This window comes from Triturus cristatus, chromosome 4_1, assembly GCF_964204655.1.
Source record: "Triturus cristatus chromosome 4_1, aTriCri1.1, whole genome shotgun sequence".
NCBI classification, from domain to species: domain Eukaryota; kingdom Metazoa; phylum Chordata; class Amphibia; order Caudata; family Salamandridae; genus Triturus; species Triturus cristatus.
This window is the reverse complement of record NC_140585.1, coordinates 124,143,850-124,164,305: the sequence shown is the minus strand read 5'-3', so window position 1 is coordinate 124,164,305 and position 20,456 is coordinate 124,143,850. Positions and strand designations below refer to the sequence as shown.

The 20,456-nt window shown below is 39.0% G+C and overlaps 21 non-coding genes across 21 annotated transcripts; all 21 read right to left on the bottom strand.

Annotated features, from left to right (window-relative positions):
• Positions 1-1,570: 1,570 nt before the first annotated feature.
• On the bottom strand, positions 1,571-1,643 carry TRNAA-AGC (transfer RNA alanine (anticodon AGC)). The gene has a single exon. It is a non-coding gene; the product is annotated as a tRNA-Ala (tRNA).
• A 2,013-nt stretch (positions 1,644-3,656) lies between these two features.
• Positions 3,657-3,729, bottom strand: TRNAK-CUU (transfer RNA lysine (anticodon CUU)). The gene has a single exon. It is a non-coding gene; the product is annotated as a tRNA-Lys (tRNA).
• Positions 3,730-4,082: 353 nt separating this feature from the next.
• TRNAA-AGC (transfer RNA alanine (anticodon AGC)) lies at positions 4,083-4,155 on the bottom strand. Its single transcript has one exon. It is a non-coding gene; the product is annotated as a tRNA-Ala (tRNA).
• Positions 4,156-5,345: 1,190 nt separating this feature from the next.
• Positions 5,346-5,418, bottom strand: TRNAK-CUU (transfer RNA lysine (anticodon CUU)). The gene has a single exon. It is a non-coding gene; the product is annotated as a tRNA-Lys (tRNA).
• A 353-nt stretch (positions 5,419-5,771) lies between these two features.
• Positions 5,772-5,844, bottom strand: TRNAA-AGC (transfer RNA alanine (anticodon AGC)). Its single transcript has one exon. It is a non-coding gene; the product is annotated as a tRNA-Ala (tRNA).
• A 1,190-nt stretch (positions 5,845-7,034) lies between these two features.
• Positions 7,035-7,107, bottom strand: TRNAK-CUU (transfer RNA lysine (anticodon CUU)). Its single transcript has one exon. It is a non-coding gene; the product is annotated as a tRNA-Lys (tRNA).
• Positions 7,108-7,460: 353 nt separating this feature from the next.
• TRNAA-AGC (transfer RNA alanine (anticodon AGC)) lies at positions 7,461-7,533 on the bottom strand. Its single transcript has one exon. It is a non-coding gene; the product is annotated as a tRNA-Ala (tRNA).
• A 345-nt stretch (positions 7,534-7,878) lies between these two features.
• Positions 7,879-7,951, bottom strand: TRNAK-CUU (transfer RNA lysine (anticodon CUU)). The gene has a single exon. It is a non-coding gene; the product is annotated as a tRNA-Lys (tRNA).
• Positions 7,952-8,304: 353 nt separating this feature from the next.
• On the bottom strand, positions 8,305-8,377 carry TRNAA-AGC (transfer RNA alanine (anticodon AGC)). Its single transcript has one exon. It is a non-coding gene; the product is annotated as a tRNA-Ala (tRNA).
• Positions 8,378-8,722: 345 nt separating this feature from the next.
• Positions 8,723-8,795, bottom strand: TRNAK-CUU (transfer RNA lysine (anticodon CUU)). The gene has a single exon. It is a non-coding gene; the product is annotated as a tRNA-Lys (tRNA).
• Positions 8,796-9,148: 353 nt separating this feature from the next.
• Positions 9,149-9,221, bottom strand: TRNAA-AGC (transfer RNA alanine (anticodon AGC)). Its single transcript has one exon. It is a non-coding gene; the product is annotated as a tRNA-Ala (tRNA).
• A 1,617-nt stretch (positions 9,222-10,838) lies between these two features.
• TRNAA-AGC (transfer RNA alanine (anticodon AGC)) lies at positions 10,839-10,911 on the bottom strand. Its single transcript has one exon. It is a non-coding gene; the product is annotated as a tRNA-Ala (tRNA).
• Positions 10,912-13,769: 2,858 nt separating this feature from the next.
• On the bottom strand, positions 13,770-13,842 carry TRNAK-CUU (transfer RNA lysine (anticodon CUU)). The gene has a single exon. It is a non-coding gene; the product is annotated as a tRNA-Lys (tRNA).
• A 353-nt stretch (positions 13,843-14,195) lies between these two features.
• Positions 14,196-14,268, bottom strand: TRNAA-AGC (transfer RNA alanine (anticodon AGC)). Its single transcript has one exon. It is a non-coding gene; the product is annotated as a tRNA-Ala (tRNA).
• A 345-nt stretch (positions 14,269-14,613) lies between these two features.
• TRNAK-CUU (transfer RNA lysine (anticodon CUU)) lies at positions 14,614-14,686 on the bottom strand. The gene has a single exon. It is a non-coding gene; the product is annotated as a tRNA-Lys (tRNA).
• A 353-nt stretch (positions 14,687-15,039) lies between these two features.
• Positions 15,040-15,112, bottom strand: TRNAA-AGC (transfer RNA alanine (anticodon AGC)). Its single transcript has one exon. It is a non-coding gene; the product is annotated as a tRNA-Ala (tRNA).
• A 345-nt stretch (positions 15,113-15,457) lies between these two features.
• Positions 15,458-15,530, bottom strand: TRNAK-CUU (transfer RNA lysine (anticodon CUU)). Its single transcript has one exon. It is a non-coding gene; the product is annotated as a tRNA-Lys (tRNA).
• Positions 15,531-15,883: 353 nt separating this feature from the next.
• TRNAA-AGC (transfer RNA alanine (anticodon AGC)) lies at positions 15,884-15,956 on the bottom strand. The gene has a single exon. It is a non-coding gene; the product is annotated as a tRNA-Ala (tRNA).
• Positions 15,957-17,573: 1,617 nt separating this feature from the next.
• Positions 17,574-17,646, bottom strand: TRNAA-AGC (transfer RNA alanine (anticodon AGC)). Its single transcript has one exon. It is a non-coding gene; the product is annotated as a tRNA-Ala (tRNA).
• Positions 17,647-19,681: 2,035 nt separating this feature from the next.
• TRNAK-CUU (transfer RNA lysine (anticodon CUU)) lies at positions 19,682-19,754 on the bottom strand. The gene has a single exon. It is a non-coding gene; the product is annotated as a tRNA-Lys (tRNA).
• A 353-nt stretch (positions 19,755-20,107) lies between these two features.
• TRNAA-AGC (transfer RNA alanine (anticodon AGC)) lies at positions 20,108-20,180 on the bottom strand. The gene has a single exon. It is a non-coding gene; the product is annotated as a tRNA-Ala (tRNA).
• Between the last annotated feature and the right edge of the window lie 276 nt (positions 20,181-20,456).

Below are 20,456 nucleotides of genomic sequence, written 5' to 3'. Positions count from 1 at the left end.
CACACTTTATTTTAAGTCTAATTGCCCATAACATGAGTGTTCAGTTCACTCCTAACTGATGCCTTAACTACACCTAAGGGATGTTTTACACTTCAGGTTGGCATGTTTAGTACTTGAATAGGAGTGATATCACTGTATGTTAACCTAGACTCAGGCCCTACCTAATCTTGGAGATACATTTCTCATGAATGAGTAACCAAGGGAGATACAATTTTTAGGAGTTAGTGCATGTCTAATGCAAGATTAATCACCATATTATGAGAGCCAATGCAATCATCCAGCAAAAAATACTCGTTTTTGCCCAACGTGGGGCTCGAACCCACGACCCTGAGATTAAGAGTCTCATAGCTCTACCGACTGAGCTAGCCGGGCTCCCACTTAAATATGGTATGCAGACTCATCATTTTTTATTAAGGAAAACCGTTTCTGGATATTCCTCTGCTCTTGTTTTGCAAGGAACTTCACTTTTATACATCCTTCAGAGGAAAGAATGTCAAGTAAAATAAGACGAAATGAAAATGGAAGGTGTGAAATTTTCATTTTGAGATTGCATAAGAAATCAAATTCCTCTCACGTGCTATAGAATACCTAAACACTTTTGATTAAACCACTTTAGTTGTTATAATGACACCAAATTTGAAAGCCATCTGTGACTTTTCTGTTCTTACTCTGCAACAACCATGGCAATTACAAGTTAAAAAGTAAAATGTATGCAAATTTTAGAATGGAGAATGCGGGCATCGATCCCGCTACCTGTCGCATGCTAAGCGAGCGCTCTACCATTTGAGCTAATTCCCCTGTGTGCTCACTCAGCATCACATTTCAAAAGTAACGTTACTGCTGTCCACACTTTATTTTAAGTCTAATTGCCCATAACATGAGTGTTCAGTTCACTCCTAACTGATGCCTTAACTACACCTAGGGGATGTTTTACACTTCAGGTTGGCATGTTTAGTACTTGAATAGGAGTGATATCACTGTATGTTAACCTAGACTCAGGCCCCACCTAATCTTGGAGATACATTTCTCATGAATGAGTAACCAAGGGAGATACAATTTTTAGGAGTTAGTGCATGTCTAATGCAAGATTAATCACCATATTATGAGAGCCAATGCAATCATCCAGCAAAAAATACTCGTTTTCGCCCAACGTGGGGCTCGAACCCACGACCCTGAGATTAAGAGTCTCATAGCTCTACCGACTGAGCTAGCCGGGCTCCCACTTAAATATGGTATGCAGACTCATCATTTTTTATTAAGGAAAACCGTTTCTGGATATTCCTCTGCTCTTGTTTTGCAAGGAACTTCACTTTTATACATCCTTCAGAGGAAAGAATGTCAAGTAAAATAAGACGAAATGAAAATGGAAGGTGTGAAATTTTCATTTTGAGATTGCATAAGAAATCAAATTCCTCTCACGTGCTATAGAATACCTAAACACTTTTGATTAAACCACTTTAGTTGTTATAATGACACCAAATTTGAAAGCCATCTGTGACTTTTCTGTTCTTACTCTGCAACAACCATGGCAATTACAAGTTAAAAAGTAAAATGTATGCAAATTTTAGAATGGAGAATGCGGGCATCGATCCCGCTACCTCTCGCATGCTAAGCGAGCGCTCTACCATTTGAGCTAATTCCCCTGTGTGCTCACTCAGCATCACATTTCAAAAGTAACGTTACTGCTGTCCACACTTTATTTTAAGTCTAATTGCCCATAACATGAGTGTTCAGTTCACTCCTAACTGATGCCTTAACTACACCTAGGGGATGTTTTACACTTCAGGTTGGCATGTTTAGTACTTGAATAGGAGTGATATCACTGTATGTTAACCTAGACTCAGGCCCTACCTAATCTTGGAGATACATTTCTCATGAATGAGTAACCAAGGGAGATACAATTTTTAGGAGTTAGTGCATGTCTAATGCAAGATTAATCACCATATTATGAGAGCCAATGCAATCATCCAGCAAAAAATACTCGTTTTCGCCCAACGTGGGGCTCGAACCCACGACCCTGAGATTAAGAGTCTCATAGCTCTACCGACTGAGCTAGCCGGGCTCCCACTTAAATATGGTATGCAGACTCATCATTTTTTATTAAGGAAAACTGTTTCTGGATATTCCTCTGCTCTTGTTTTGCAAGGAACTTCACTTTTATACATCCTTCAGAGGAAAGAATGTCAAGTAAAATAAGACGAAATGAAAATGGAAGGTGTGAAATTTTCATTTTGAGATTGCATAAGAAATCAAATTCCTCTCACGTGCTATAGAATACCTAAACACTTTTGATTAAACCACTTTAGTTGTTATAATGACACCAAATTTGAAAGCCATCTGTGACTTTTCTGTTCTTACTCTGCAACAACCATGGCAATTACAAGTTAAAAAGTAAAATATATGCAAGTTTTAGAATGGAGAATGCGGGCATCGATCCCGCTACCTGTCGCATGCTAAGCGAGCGCTCTACCATTTGAGCTAATTCCCCTGTGTGCTCACTCAGCATCACATTTCAAAAGTAACGTTACTGCTGTCCACACTTTATTTTAAGTCTAATTGCCCATAACATGAGTGTTCAGTTCACTCCTAACTGATGCCTTAACTACACCTAGGGGATGTTTTACACTTCAGGTTGGCATGTTTAGTACTTGAATAGGAGTGATATCACTGTATGTAAACCTAGACTCAGGCCCCACCTAATCTTGGAGATACATTTCTCATGAATGAGTAACCAAGGGAGATACAATTTTTAGGAGTTAGTGCATGTCTAATGCAAGATTAATCACCATATTATGAGAGCCAATGCTATCATCCAGCAACGTGGGGCTCGAACCCACGATCCTGAGATTAAGAGTCTCATGCTCTACCGACTGAGCTAGCCGGGCTCCCACTTAAATATGGTATGCAGACTCATCATTTTTTATTAAGGAAAACTGTTTCTGGATATTCCTCTGCTCTTGTTTTGCAAGGAACTTCACTTTTATACATCCTTCAGAGGAAAGAATGTCAAGTAAAATAAGACGAAATGAAAATGGAAGGTGTGAAATTTTCATTTTGAGATTGCATAAGAAATCAAATTCCTCTCACGTGCTATAGAATACCTAAACACTTTTGATTAAACCACTTTAGTTGTTATAATGACACCAAATTTAAAAGCCATCTGTGACTTTTCTGTACTTACTCTGCAACAACCATGGCAATTACAAGTTAAAAAGTAAAATGTATGCAAATTTTAGAATGGAGAATGCGGGCATCGATCCCGCTACCTCTCGCATGCTAAGCGAGCGCTCTACCATTTGAGCTAATTCCCTTGTGTGCTCACTCAGCATCACATTTCAAAAGTAACGTTACTGCTGTCCACACTTTATTTTAAGTCTAATTGCCCATAACATGAGTGTTCAGTTCACTCCTAACTGATGCCTTAACTACACCTAGGGGATGTTTTACACTTCAGGTTGGCATGTTTAGTACTTGAATAGGAGTGATATCACTGTATGTTAACCTAGACTCAGGCCCTACCTAATCTTGGAGATACATTTCTCATGAATGAGTAACCAAGGGAGATACAATTTTTAGGAGTTAGTGCATGTCTAATGCAAGATTAATCACCATATTATGAGAGCCAATGCTATCATCCAGCAAAAAATACTCGTTTTCGCCCAACGTGGGGCTCGAACCCACGACCCTGAGATTAAGAGTCTCATGCTCTACCGACTGAGCTAGCCGGGCTCCCACTTAAATATGGTATGCAGACTCATCATTTTTTATTAAGGAAAACTGTTTCTGGATATTCCTCTGCTCTTGTTTTGCAAGGAACTTCACTTTTATACATCCTTCAGAGGAAAGAATGTCAAGTAAAATAAGACGAAATGAAAATGGAAGGTGTGAAATTTTCATTTTGAGATTGCATAAGAAATCAAATTCCTCTCACGTGCTATAGAATACCTAAACACTTTTGATTAAACCACTTTAGTTGTTATAATGACACCAAATTTGAAAGCCATCTGTGACTTTTCTGTTCTTACTCTGCAACAACCATGGCAATTACAAGTTAAAAAGTAAAATGTATGCAAATTTTAGAATGGAGAATGCGGGCATCGATCCCGCTACCTCTCGCATGCTAAGCGAGCGCTCTACCATTTGAGCTAATTCCCCTGTGTGCTCACTCAGCATCACATTTCAAAAGTAACGTTACTGCTGTCCACACTTTATTTTAAGTCTAATTGCCCATAACATGAGTGTTCAGTTCACTCCTAACTGATGCCTTAACTACACCTAAGGGATGTTTTACACTTCAGGTTGGCATGTTTAGTACTTGAATAGGAGTGATATCACTGTATGTTAACCTAGACTCAGGCCCTACCTAATCTTGGAGATACATTTCTCATGAATGAGTAACCAAGGGAGATACAATTTTTAGGAGTTAGTGCATGTCTAATGCAAGATTAATCACCATATTATGAGAGCCAATGCAATCATCCAGCAAAAAATACTCGTTTTTGCCCAACGTGGGGCTCGAACCCACGACCCTGAGATTAAGAGTCTCATAGCTCTACCGACTGAGCTAGCCGGGCTCCCACTTAAATATGGTATGCAGACTCATCATTTTTTATTAAGGAAAACCGTTTCTGGATATTCCTCTGCTCTTGTTTTGCAAGGAACTTCACTTTTATACATCCTTCAGAGGAAAGAATGTCAAGTAAAATAAGACGAAATGAAAATGGAAGGTGTGAAATTTTCATTTTGAGATTGCATAAGAAATCAAATTCCTCTCACGTGCTATAGAATACCTAAACACTTTTGATTAAACCACTTTAGTTGTTATAATGACACCAAATTTGAAAGCCATCTGTGACTTTTCTGTTCTTACTCTGCAACAACCATGGCAATTACAAGTTAAAAAGTAAAATGTATGCAAATTTTAGAATGGAGAATGCGGGCATCGATCCCGCTACCTGTCGCATGCTAAGCGAGCGCTCTACCATTTGAGCTAATTCCCCTGTGTGCTCACTCAGCATCACATTTCAAAAGTAACGTTACTGCTGTCCACACTTTATTTTAAGTCTAATTGCCCATAACATGAGTGTTCAGTTCACTCCTAACTGATGCCTTAACTACACCTAGGGGATGTTTTACACTTCAGGTTGGCATGTTTAGTACTTGAATAGGAGTGATATCACTGTATGTTAACCTAGACTCAGGCCCCACCTAATCTTGGAGATACATTTCTCATGAATGAGTAACCAAGGGAGATACAATTTTTAGGAGTTAGTGCATGTCTAATGCAAGATTAATCACCATATTATGAGAGCCAATGCAATCATCCAGCAAAAAATACTCGTTTTCGCCCAACGTGGGGCTCGAACCCACGACCCTGAGATTAAGAGTCTCATGCTCTACCGACTGAGCTAGCCGGGCTCCCACTGAAATATGGTATGCAGACTCATCATTTTTTATTAAGGAAAACCGTTTCTGGATATTCCTCTGCTCTTGTTTTGCAAGGAACTTCACTTTTATACATCCTTCAGAGGAAAGAATGTCAAGTAAAATAAGACGAAATGAAAATGGAAGGTGTGAAATTTTCATTTTGAGATTGCATAAGAAATCAAATTCCTCTCACGTGCTATAGAATACCTAAACACTTTTGATTAAACCACTTTAGTTGTTATAATGACACCAAATTTGAAAGCCATCTGTGACTTTTCTGTTCTTACTCTGCAACAACCATGGCAATTACAAGTTAAAAAGTAAAATGTATGCAAATTTTAGAATGGAGAATGCGGGCATCGATCCCGCTACCTCTCGCATGCTAAGCGAGCGCTCTACCATTTGAGCTAATTCCCCTGTGTGCTCACTCAGCATCACATTTCAAAAGTAACGTTACTGCTGTCCACACTTTATTTTAAGTCTAATTGCCCATAACATGAGTGTTCAGTTCACTCCTAACTGATGCCTTAACTACACCTAAGGGATGTTTTACACTTCAGGTTGGCATGTTTAGTACTTGAATAGGAGTGATATCACTGTATGTTAACCTAGACTCAGGCCCTACCTAATCTTGGAGATACATTTCTCATGAATGAGTAACCAAGGGAGATACAATTTTTAGGAGTTAGTGCATGTCTAATGCAAGATTAATCACCATATTATGAGAGCCAATGCAATCATCCAGCAAAAAATACTCGTTTTTGCCCAACGTGGGGCTCGAACCCACGACCCTGAGATTAAGAGTCTCATAGCTCTACCGACTGAGCTAGCCGGGCTCCCACTTAAATATGGTATGCAGACTCATCATTTTTTATTAAGGAAAACCGTTTCTGGATATTCCTCTGCTCTTGTTTTGCAAGGAACTTCACTTTTATACATCCTTCAGAGGAAAGAATGTCAAGTAAAATAAGACGAAATGAAAATGGAAGGTGTGAAATTTTCATTTTGAGATTGCATAAGAAATCAAATTCCTCTCACGTGCTATAGAATACCTAAACACTTTTGATTAAACCACTTTAGTTGTTATAATGACACCAAATTTGAAAGCCATCTGTGACTTTTCTGTTCTTACTCTGCAACAACCATGGCAATTACAAGTTAAAAAGTAAAATGTATGCAAATTTTAGAATGGAGAATGCGGGCATCGATCCCGCTACCTGTCGCATGCTAAGCGAGCGCTCTACCATTTGAGCTAATTCCCCTGTGTGCTCACTCAGCATCACATTTCAAAAGTAACGTTACTGCTGTCCACACTTTATTTTAAGTCTAATTGCCCATAACATGAGTGTTCAGTTCACTCCTAACTGATGCCTTAACTACACCTAGGGGATGTTTTACACTTCAGGTTGGCATGTTTAGTACTTGAATAGGAGTGATATCACTGTATGTTAACCTAGACTCAGGCCCCACCTAATCTTGGAGATACATTTCTCATGAATGAGTAACCAAGGGAGATACAATTTTTAGGAGTTAGTGCATGTCTAATGCAAGATTAATCACCATATTATGAGAGCCAATGCAATCATCCAGCAAAAAATACTCGTTTTCGCCCAACGTGGGGCTCGAACCCACGACCCTGAGATTAAGAGTCTCATGCTCTACCGACTGAGCTAGCCGGGCTCCCACTGAAATATGGTATGCAGACTCATCATTTTTTATTAAGGAAAACCGTTTCTGGATATTCCTCTGCTCTTGTTTTGCAAGGAACTTCACTTTTATACATCCTTCAGAGGAAAGAATGTCAAGTAAAATAAGACGAAATGAAAATGGAAGGTGTGAAATTTTCATTTTGAGATTGCATAAGAAATCAAATTCCTCTCACGTGCTATAGAATACCTAAACACTTTTGATTAAACCACTTTAGTTGTTATAATGACACCAAATTTGAAAGCCATCTGTGACTTTTCTGTTCTTACTCTGCAACAACCATGGCAATTACAAGTTAAAAAGTAAAATGTATGCAAATTTTAGAATGGAGAATGCGGGCATCGATCCCGCTACCTCTCGCATGCTAAGCGAGCGCTCTACCATTTGAGCTAATTCCCCTGTGTGCTCACTCAGCATCACATTTCAAAAGTAACGTTACTGCTGTCCACACTTTATTTTAAGTCTAATGGCCCATAACATGAGTGTTCAGTTCACTCCTAACTGATGCCTTAACTACACCTAGGGGATGTTTTACACTTCAGGTTGGCATGTTTAGTACTTGAATAGGAGTGATATCACTGTATGTTAACCTAGACTCAGGCCCTACCTAATCTTGGAGATACATTTCTCATGAATGAGTAACCAAGGGAGATACAATTTTTAGGAGTTAGTGCATGTCTAATGCAAGATTAATCACCATATTATGAGAGCCAATGCAATTATCCAGCAAAAAATACTTGTTTTCGCCCAACGTGGGGCTCGAACCCACGACCCTGAGATTAAGAGTCTCATGCTCTACCGACTGAGCTAGCCGGGCTCCCACTTAAATATGGTATGCAGACTCATCATTTTTTATTAAGGAAAACTGTTTCTGGATATTCCTCTGCTCTTGTTTTGCAAGGAACTTCACTTTTATACATCCTTCAGAGGAAAGAATGTCAAGTAAAATAAGACGAAATGAAAATCGAAGGTGTGAAATTTTCATTTTGAGATTGCATAAGAAATCGAATTCCTCTCACGTGCTATAGAATACCTAAACACTTTTGATTAAACCACTTTAGTTGTTATAATGACACCAAATTTGAAAGCCATCTGTGACTTTTCTGTTCTTACTCTGCAACAACCATGGCAATTACAAGTTAAAAAGTAAAATGTATGCAAATTTTAGAATGGAGAATGCGGGCATCGATCCCGCTACCTCTCGCATGCTAAGCGAGCGCTCTACCATTTGAGCTAATTCCCCTGTGTGCTCACTCAGCATCACATTTCAAAAGTAACGTTACTGCTGTCCACACTTTATTTTAAGTCTAATTGCCCATAACATGAGTGTTCAGTTCACTCCTAACTGATGCCTTAACTACACCTAGGGGATGTTTTACACTTCAGGTTGGCATGTTTAGTACTTGAATAGGAGTGATATCACTGTATGTTAACCTAGACTCAGGCCCTACCTAATCTTGGAGATACATTTCTCATGAATGAGTAACCAAGGGAGATACAATTTTTAGGAGTAAGTGCATGTCTAATGCAAGATTAATCACCATATTATGAGAGCCAATGCTATCATCCAGCAAAAAATACTCGTTTTCGCCCAACGTGGGGCTCGAACCCACGACCCTGAGATTAAGAGTCTCATGCTCTACCGACTGAGCTAGCCGGGCTCCCACTTAAATATGGTATGCAGACTCATCATTTTTTATTAAGGAAAACTGTTTCTGGATATTCCTCTGCTCTTGTTTTGCAAGGAACTTCACTTTTATACATCCTTCAGAGGAAAGAATGTCAAGTAAAATAAGACGAAATGAAAATGGAAGGTGTGAAATTTTCATTTTGAGATTGCATAAGAAATCAAATTCCTCTCACGTGCTATAGAATACCTAAACACTTTTGATTAAACCACTTTAGTTGTTATAATGACACCAAATTTGAAAGCCATCTGTGACTTTTCTGTTCTTACTCTGCAACAACCATGGCAATTACAAGTTAAAAAGTAAAATGTATGCAAATTTTAGAATGGAGAATGCGGGCATCGATCCCGCTACCTCTCGCATGCTAAGCGAGCGCTCTACCATTTGAGCTAATTCCCCTGTGTGCTCACTCAGCATCACATTTCAAAAGTAACGTTACTGCTGTCCACACTTTATTTTAAGTCTAATTGCCCATAACATGAGTGTTCAGTTCACTCCTAACTGATGCCTTAACTACACCTAAGGGATGTTTTACACTTCAGGTTGGCATGTTTAGTACTTGAATAGGAGTGATATCACTGTATGTTAACCTAGACTCAGGCCCTACCTAATCTTGGAGATACATTTCTCATGAATGAGTAACCAAGGGAGATACAATTTTTAGGAGTTAGTGCATGTCTAATGCAAGATTAATCACCATATTATGAGAGCCAATGCAATCATCCAGCAAAAAATACTCGTTTTTGCACAACGTGGGGCTCGAACCCACGACCCTGAGATTAAGAGTCTCATAGCTCTACCGACTGAGCTAGCCGGGCTCCCACTTAAATATGGTATGCAGACTCATCATTTTTTATTAAGGAAAACCGTTTCTGGATATTCCTCTGCTCTTGTTTTGCAAGGAACTTCACTTTTATACATCCTTCAGAGGAAAGAATGTCAAGTAAAATAAGACGAAATGAAAATGGAAGGTGTGAAATTTTCATTTTGAGATTGCATAAGAAATCAAATTCCTCTCACGTGCTATAGAATACCTAAACACTTTTGATTAAACCACTTTAGTTGTTATAATGACACCAAATTTGAAAGCCATCTGTGACTTTTCTGTTCTTACTCTGCAACAACCATGGCAATTACAAGTTAAAAAGTAAAATGTATGCAAATTTTAGAATGGAGAATGCGGGCATCGATCCCGCTACCTGTCGCATGCTAAGCGAGCGCTCTACCATTTGAGCTAATTCCCCTGTGTGCTCACTCAGCATCACATTTCAAAAGTAACGTTACTGCTGTCCACACTTTATTTTAAGTCTAATTGCCCATAACATGAGTGTTCAGTTCACTCCTAACTGATGCCTTAACTACACCTAGGGGATGTTTTACACTTCAGGTTGGCATGTTTAGTACTTGAATAGGAGTGATATCACTGTATGTTAACCTAGACTCAGGCCCCACCTAATCTTGGAGATACATTTCTCATGAATGAGTAACCAAGGGAGATACAATTATTAGGAGTTAGTGCATGTCTAATGCAAGATTAATCACCATATTATGAGAGCCAATGCAATCATCCAGCAAAAAATACTCGTTTTCGCCCAACGTGGGGCTCGAACCCACGACCCTGAGATTAAGAGTCTCATAGCTCTACCGACTGAGCTAGCCGGGCTCCCACTTAAATATGGTATGCAGACTCATCATTTTTTATTAAGGAAAACCGTTTCTGGATATTCCTCTGCTCTTGTTTTGCAAGGAACTTCACTTTTATACATCCTTCAGAGGAAAGAATGTCAAGTAAAATAAGACGAAATGAAAATGGAAGGTGTGAAATTTTCATTTTGAGATTGCATAAGAAATCAAATTCCTCTCACGTGCTATAGAATACCTAAACACTTTTGATTAAACCACTTTAGTTGTTATAATGACACCAAATTTGAAAGCCATCTGTGACTTTTCTGTTCTTACTCTGCAACAACCATGGCAATTACAAGTTAAAAAGTAAAATGTATGCAAATTTTAGAATGGAGAATGCGGGCATCGATCCCGCTACCTCTCGCATGCTAAGCGAGCGCTCTACCATTTGAGCTAATTCCCCTGTGTGCTCACTCAGCATCACATTTCAAAAGTAACGTTACTGCTGTCCACACTTTATTTTAAGTCTAATTGCCCATAACATGAGTGTTCAGTTCACTCCTAACTGATGCCTTAACTACACCTAGGGGATGTTTTACACTTCAGGTTGGCATGTTTAGTACTTGAATAGGAGTGATATCACTGTATGTTAACCTAGACTCAGGCCCTACCTAATCTTGGAGATACATTTCTCATGAATGAGTAACCAAGGGAGATACAATTTTTAGGAGTTAGTGCATGTCTAATGCAAGATTAATCACCATATTATGAGAGCCAATGCAATCATCCAGCAAAAAATACTCGTTTTCGCCCAACGTGGGGCTCGAACCCACGACCCTGAGATTAAGAGTCTCATAGCTCTACCGACTGAGCTAGCCGGGCTCCCACTTAAATATGGTATGCAGACTCATCATTTTTTATTAAGGAAAACTGTTTCTGGATATTCCTCTGCTCTTGTTTTGCAAGGAACTTCACTTTTATACATCCTTCAGAGGAAAGAATGTCAAGTAAAATAAGACGAAATGAAAATGGAAGGTGTGAAATTTTCATTTTGAGATTGCATAAGAAATCAAATTCCTCTCACGTGCTATAGAATACCTAAACACTTTTGATTAAACCACTTTAGTTGTTATAATGACACCAAATTTGAAAGCCATCTGTGACTTTTCTGTTCTTACTCTGCAACAACCATGGCAATTACAAGTTAAAAAGTAAAATATATGCAAGTTTTAGAATGGAGAATGCGGGCATCGATCCCGCTACCTGTCGCATGCTAAGCGAGCGCTCTACCATTTGAGCTAATTCCCCTGTGTGCTCACTCAGCATCACATTTCAAAAGTAACGTTACTGCTGTCCACACTTTATTTTAAGTCTAATTGCCCATAACATGAGTGTTCAGTTCACTCCTAACTGATGCCTTAACTACACCTAGGGGATGTTTTACACTTCAGGTTGGCATGTTTAGTACTTGAATAGGAGTGATATCACTGTATGTAAACCTAGACTCAGGCCCCACCTAATCTTGGAGATACATTTCTCATGAATGAGTAACCAAGGGAGATACAATTTTTAGGAGTTAGTGCATGTCTAATGCAAGATTAATCACCATATTATGAGAGCCAATGCTATCATCCAGCAACGTGGGGCTCGAACCCACGATCCTGAGATTAAGAGTCTCATGCTCTACCGACTGAGCTAGCCGGGCTCCCACTTAAATATGGTATGCAGACTCATCATTTTTTATTAAGGAAAACTGTTTCTGGATATTCCTCTGCTCTTGTTTTGCAAGGAACTTCACTTTTATACATCCTTCAGAGGAAAGAATGTCAAGTAAAATAAGACGAAATGAAAATGGAAGGTGTGAAATTTTCATTTTGAGATTGCATAAGAAATCAAATTCCTCTCACGTGCTATAGAATACCTAAACACTTTTGATTAAACCACTTTAGTTGTTATAATGACACCAAATTTGAAAGCCATCTGTGACTTTTCTGTTCTTACTCTGCAACAACCATGGCAATTACAAGTTAAAAAGTAAAATATATGCAAATTTTAGAATGGAGAATGCGGGCATCGATCCCGCTACCTGTCGCATGCTAAGCGAGCGCTCTACCATTTGAGCTAATTCCCCTGTGTGCTCACTCAGCATCACATTTCAAAAGTAACGTTACTGCTGTCCACACTTTATTTTAAGTCTAATTGCCCATAACATGAGTGTTCAGTTCACTCCTAACTGATGCCTTAACTACACCTAGGGGATGTTTTACACTTCAGGTTGGCATGTTTAGTACTTGAATAGGAGTGATATCACTGTATGTAAACCTAGACTCAGGCCCCACCTAATCTTGGAGATACATTTCTCATGAATGAGTAACCAAGGGAGATACAATTTTTAGGAGTTAGTGCATGTCTAATGCAAGATTAATCACCATATTATGAGAGCCAATGCAATCATCCAGCAAAAAATACTTGTTTTCGCCCAACGTGGGGCTCGAACCCACGACCCTGAGATTAAGAGTCTCATAGCTCTACCGACTGAGCTAGCCGGGCTCCCACTTAAATATGGTATGCAGACTCATCATTTTTTATTAAGGAAAACCGTTTCTGGATATTCCTCTGCTCTTGTTTTGCAAGGAACTTCACTTTTATACATCCTTCAGAGGAAAGAATGTCAAGTAAAATAAGACGAAATGAAAATGGAAGGTGTGAAATTTTCATTTTGAGATTGCATAAGAAATCAAATTCCTCTCACGTGCTATAGAATACCTAAACACTTTTGATTAAACCACTTTAGTTGTTATAATGACACCAAATTTGAAAGCCATCTGTGACTTTTCTGTTCTTATTCTGCAACAACCATGGCAATTACAAGTTAAAAAGTAAAATGTATGCAAATTTTAGAATGGAGAATGCGGGCATCGATCCCGCTACCGCTCGCATGCTAAGCGAGCGCTCTAGCATTTGAGCTAATTCCCTTGTGTGCTCACTCAGCATCACATTTCAAAAGTAACGTTACTGCTGTCCACACTTTATTTTAAGTCTAATGGCCCATAACATGAGTGTTCAGTTCACTCCTAACTGATGCCTTAACTACACCTAGGGGATGTTTTACACTTCAGGTTGGCATGTTTAGTACTTGAATAGGAGTGATATCACTGTATGTTAACCTAGACTCAGGCCCCACCTAATCTTGGAGATACATTTCTCATGAATGAGTAACCAAGGGAGATACAATTTTTAGGAGTTAGTGCATGTCTAATGCAAGATTAATCACCATATTATGAGAGCCAATGCAATCATCCAGCAAAAAATACTCGTTTTCGCCCAACGTGGGGCTCGAACCCACGACCCTGAGATTAAGAGTCTCATGCTCTACCGACTGAGCTAGCCGGGCTCCCACTGAAATATGGTATGCAGACTCATCATTTTTTATTAAGGAAAACCGTTTCTGGATATTCCTCTGCTCTTGTTTTGCAAGGAACTTCACTTTTATACATCCTTCAGAGGAAAGAATGTCAAGTAAAATAAGACGAAATGAAAATGGAAGGTGTGAAATTTTCATTTTGAGATTGCATAAGAAATCAAATTCCTCTCACGTGCTATAGAATACCTAAACACTTTTGATTAAACCACTTTAGTTGTTATAATGACACCAAATTTGAAAGCCATCTGTGACTTTTCTGTTCTTACTCTGCAACAACCATGGCAATTACAAGTTAAAAAGTAAAATGTATGCAAATTTTAGAATGGAGAATGCGGGCATCGATCCCGCTACCTCTCGCATGCTAAGCGAGCGCTCTACCATTTGAGCTAATTCCCCTGTGTGCTCACTCAGCATCACATTTCAAAAGTAACGTTACTGCTGTCCACACTTTATTTTAAGTCTAATGGCCCATAACATGAGTGTTCAGTTCACTCCTAACTGATGCCTTAACTACACCTAGGGGATGTTTTACACTTCAGGTTGGCATGTTTAGTACTTGAATAGGAGTGATATCACTGTATGTTAACCTAGACTCAGGCCCTACCTAATCTTGGAGATACATTTCTCATGAATGAGTAACCAAGGGAGATACAATTTTTAGGAGTTAGTGCATGTCTAATGCAAGATTAATCACCATATTATGAGAGCCAATGCAATTATCCAGCAAAAAATACTTGTTTTCGCCCAACGTGGGGCTCGAACCCACGACCCTGAGATTAAGAGTCTCATGCTCTACCGACTGAGCTAGCCGGGCTCCCACTTAAATATGGTATGCAGACTCATCATTTTTTATTAAGGAAAACTGTTTCTGGATATTCCTCTGCTCTTGTTTTGCAAGGAACTTCACTTTTATACATCCTTCAGAGGAAAGAATGTCAAGTAAAATAAGACGAAATGAAAATCGAAGGTGTGAAATTTTCATTTTGAGATTGCATAAGAAATCGAATTCCTCTCACGTGCTATAGAATACCTAAACACTTTTGATTAAACCACTTTAGTTGTTATAATGACACCAAATTTGAAAGCCATCTGTGACTTTTCTGTTCTTACTCTGCAACAACCATGGCAATTACAAGTTAAAAAGTAAAATGTATGCAAATTTTAGAATGGAGAATGCGGGCATCGATCCCGCTACCTCTCGCATGCTAAGCGAGCGCTCTACCATTTGAGCTAATTCCCCTGTGTGCTCACTCAGCATCACATTTCAAAAGTAACGTTACTGCTGTCCACACTTTATTTTAAGTCTAATTGCCCATAACATGAGTGTTCAGTTCACTCCTAACTGATGCCTTAACTACACCTAGGGGATGTTTTACACTTCAGGTTGGCATGTTTAGTACTTGAATAGGAGTGATATCACTGTATGTTAACCTAGACTCAGGCCCTACCTAATCTTGGAGATACATTTCTCATGAATGAGTAACCAAGGGAGATACAATTTTTAGGAGTAAGTGCATGTCTAATGCAAGATTAATCACCATATTATGAGAGCCAATGCTATCATCCAGCAAAAAATACTCGTTTTCGCCCAACGTGGGGCTCGAACCCACGACCCTGAGATTAAGAGTCTCATGCTCTACCGACTGAGCTAGCCGGGCTCCCACTTAAATATGGTATGCAGACTCATCATTTTTTATTAAGGAAAACTGTTTCTGGATATTCCTCTGCTCTTGTTTTGCAAGGAACTTCACTTTTATACATCCTTCAGAGGAAAGAATGTCAAGTAAAATAAGACGAAATGAAAATGGAAGGTGTGAAATTTTCATTTTGAGATTGCATAAGAAATCAAATTCCTCTCACGTGCTATAGAATACCTAAACACTTTTGATTAAACCACTTTAGTTGTTATAATGACACCAAATTTGAAAGCCATCTGTGACTTTTCTGTTCTTACTCTGCAACAACCATGGCAATTACAAGTTAAAAAGTAAAATGTATGCAAATTTTAGAATGGAGAATGCGGGCATCGATCCCGCTACCTCTCGCATGCTAAGCGAGCGCTCTACCATTTGAGCTAATTCCCCTGTGTGCTCACTCAGCATCACATTTCAAAAGTAACGTTACTGCTGTCCACACTTTATTTTAAGTCTAATTGCCCATAACATGAGTGTTCAGTTCACTCCTAACTGATGCCTTAACTACACCTAAGGGATGTTTTACACTTCAGGTTGGCATGTTTAGTACTTGAATAGGAGTGATATCACTGTATGTTAACCTAGACTCAGGCCCTACCTAATCTTGGAGATACATTTCTCATGAATGAGTAACCAAGGGAGATACAATTTTTAGGAGTTAGTGCATGTCTAATGCAAGATTAATCACCATATTATGAGAGCCAATGCAATCATCCAGCAAAAAATACTCGTTTTTGCACAACGTGGGGCTCGAACCCACGACCCTGAGATAAAGAGTCTCATAGCTCTACCGACTGAGCTAGCCGGGCTCCCACTTAAATATGGTATGCAGACTCATCATTTTTTATTAAGGAAAACCGTTTCTGGATATTCCTCTGCTCTTGTTTTGCAAGGAACTTCACTTTTATACATCCTTCAGAGGAAAGAATGTCAAGTAAAATAAGACGAAATGAAAATGGAAGGTGTGAAATTTTCATTTTGAGATTGCATAAGAAATCAAATTCCTCTCACGTGCTATAGAATACCTAAACACTTTTGATTAAACCACTTTAGTTGTTATAATGACACCAAATTTGAAAGCCATCTGTGACTTTTCTGTTCTTACTCTGCAACAACCATGGCAATTACAAGTTAAAAAGTAAAATGTATGCAAATTTTAGAATGGAGAATGCGGGCATCGATCCCGCTACCTGTCGCATGCTAAGCGAGCGCTCTACCATTTGAGCTAATTCCCCTGTGTGCTCACTCAGCATCACATTTCAAAAGTAACGTTACTGCTGTCCACACTTTATTTTAAGTCTAATTGCCCATAACATGAGTGTTCAGTTCACTCCTAACTGATGCCTTAACTACACCTAGGGGATGTTTTACACTTCAGGTTGGCATGTTTAGTACTTGAATAGGAGTGATATCACTGTATGTTAACCTAGACTCAGGCCCCACCTAATCTTGGAGATACATTTCTCATGAATGAGTAACCAAGGGAGATACAATTATTAGGAGTTAGTGCATGTCTAATGCAAGATTAATCACCATATTATGAGAGCCAATGCAATCATCCAGCAAAAAATACTCGTTTTCGCCCAACGTGGGGCTCGAACCCACGACCCTGAGATTAAGAGTCTCATAGCTCTACCGACTGAGCTAGCCGGGCTCCCACTTAAATATGGTATGCAGACTCATCATTTTTTATTAAGGAAAACCGTTTCTGGATATTCCTCTGCTCTTGTTTTGCAAGGAACTTCACTTTTATACATCCTTCAGAGGAAAGAATGTCAAGTAAAATAAGACGAAATGAAAATGGAAGGTGTGAAATTTTCATTTTGAGATTGCATAAGAAATCAAATTCCTCTCACGTGCTATAGAATACCTAAACACTTTTGATTAAACCACTTTAGTTGTTATAATGACACCAAATTTGAAAGCCATCTGTGACTTTTCTGTTCTTACTCTGCAACAACCATGGCAATTACAAGTTAAAAAGTAAAATGTATGCAAATTTTAGAATGGAGAATGCGGGCATCGATCCCGCTACCTCTCGCATGCTAAGCGAGCGCTCTACCATTTGAGCTAATTCCCCTGTGTGCTCACTCAGCATCACATTTCAAAAGTAACGTTACTGCTGTCCACACTTTATTTTAAGTCTAATTGCCCATAACATGAGTGTTCAGTTCACTCCTAACTGATGCCTTAACTACACCTAGGGGATGTTTTACACTTCAGGTTGGCATGTTTAGTACTTGAATAGGAGTGATATCACTGTATGTTAACCTAGACTCAGGCCCTACCTAATCTTGGAGATACATTTCTCATGAATGAGTAACCAAGGGAGATACAATTTTTAGGAGTTAGTGCATGTCTAATGCAAGATTAATCACCATATTATGAGAGCCAATGCAATCATCCAGCAAAAAATACTCGTTTTCGCCCAACGTGGGGCTCGAACCCACGACCCTGAGATTAAGAGTCTCATAGCTCTACCGACTGAGCTAGCCGGGCTCCCACTTAAATATGGTATGCAGACTCATCATTTTTTATTAAGGAAAACTGTTTCTGGATATTCCTCTGCTCTTGTTTTGCAAGGAACTTCACTTTTATACATCCTTCAGAGGAAAGAATGTCAAGTAAAATAAGACGAAATGAAAATGGAAGGTGTGAAATTTTCATTTTGAGATTGCATAAGAAATCAAATTCCTCTCACGTGCTATAGAATACCTAAACACTTTTGATTAAACCACTTTAGTTGTTATAATGACACCAAATTTGAAAGCCATCTGTGACTTTTCTGTTCTTACTCTGCAACAACCATGGCAATTACAAGTTAAAAAGTAAAATATATGCAAATTTTAGAATGGAGAATGCGGGCATCGATCCCGCTACCTGTCGCATGCTAAGCGAGCGCTCTACCATTTGAGCTAATTCCCCTGTGTGCTCACTCAGCATCACATTTCAAAAGTAACGTTACTGCTGTCCACACTTTATTTTAAGTCTAATTGCCCATAACATGAGTGTTCAGTTCACTCCTAACTGATGCCTTAACTACACCTAGGGGATGTTTTACACTTCAGGTTGGCATGTTTAGTACTTGAATAGGAGTGATATCACTGTATGTAAACCTAGACTCAGGCCCCACCTAATCTTGGAGATACATTTCTCATGAATGAGTAACCAAGGGAGATACAATTTTTAGGAGTTAGTGCATGTCTAATGCAAGATTAATCACCATAATATGAGAGCCAATGCAATCATCCAGCAAAAAATACTCGTTTTCGCCCAACGTGGGGCTCGAACCCACGACCCTGAGATTAAGAGTCTCATAGCTCTACCGACTGAGCTAGCCGGGCTCCCACTTAAATATGGTATGCAGACTCATCATTTTTTATTAAGGAAAACCGTTTCTGGATATTCCTCTGCTCTTGTTTTGCAAGGAACTTCACTTTTATACATCCTTCAGAGGAAAGAATGTCAAGTAAAATAAGACGAAATGAAAATGGAAGGTGTGAAATTTTCATTTTGAGATTGCATAAGAAATCAAATTCCTCTCACGTGCTATAGAATACCTAAACACTTTTGATTAAACCACTTTAGTTGTTATAATGACACCAAATTTGAAAGCCATCTGTGACTTTTCTGTTCTTACTCTGCAACAACCATGGCAATTACAAGTTAAAAAGTAAAATGTATGCAAATTTTAGAATGGAGAATGCGGGCATCGATCCCGCTACCGCTCGCATGCTAAGCGAGCGCTCTAGCATTTGAGCTAATTCCCTTGTGTGCTCACTCAGCATCACATTTCAAAAGTAACGTTACTGCTGTCCACACTTTATTTTAAGTCTAATGGCCCATAACATGAGTGTTCAGTTCACTCCTAACTGATGCCTTAACTACACCTAGGGGATGTTTTACACTTCAGGTTGGCATGTTTAGTACTTGAATAGGAGTGATATCACTGTATGTTAACCTAGACTCAGGCCCCACCTAATCTTGGAGATACATTTCTCATGAATGAGTAACCAAGGGAGATACAATTTTTAGGAGTTAGTGCATGTCTAATGCAAGATTAATCACCATATTATGAGAGCCAATGCAATCATCCAGCAAAAAATACTCGTTTTCGCCCAACGTGGGGCTCGAACCCACGACCCTGAGATTAAGAGTCTCATGCTCTACCGACTGAGCTAGCCGGGCTCCCACTGAAATATGGTATGCAGACTCATCATTTTTTATTAAGGAAAACCGTTTCTGGATATTCCTCTGCTCTTGTTTTGCAAGGAACTTCACTTTTATACATCCTTCAGAGGAAAGAATGTCAAGTAAAATAAGACGAAATGAAAATGGAAGGTGTGAAATTTTCATTTTGAGATTGCATAAGAAATCAAATTCCTCTCACGTGCTATAGAATACCTAAACACTTTTGATTAAACCACTTTAGTTGTTATAATGACACCAAATTTGAAAGCCATCTGTGACTTTTCTGTTCTTACTCTGCAACAACCATGGCAATTACAAGTTAAAAAGTAAAATGTATGCAAATTTTAGAATGGAGAATGCGGGCATCGATCCCGCTACCTCTCGCATGCTAAGCGAGCGCTCTACCATTTGAGCTAATTCCCCTGTGTGCTCACTCAGCATCACATTTCAAAAGTAACGTTACTGCTGTCCACACTTTATTTTAAGTCTAATGGCCCATAACATGAGTGTTCAGTTCACTCCTAACTGATGCCTTAACTACACCTAGGGGATGTTTTACACTTCAGGTTGGCATGTTTAGTACTTGAATAGGAGTGATATCACTGTATGTTAACCTAGACTCAGGCCCTACCTAATCTTGGAGATACATTTCTCATGAATGAGTAACCAAGGGAGATACAATTTTTAGGAGTTAGTGCA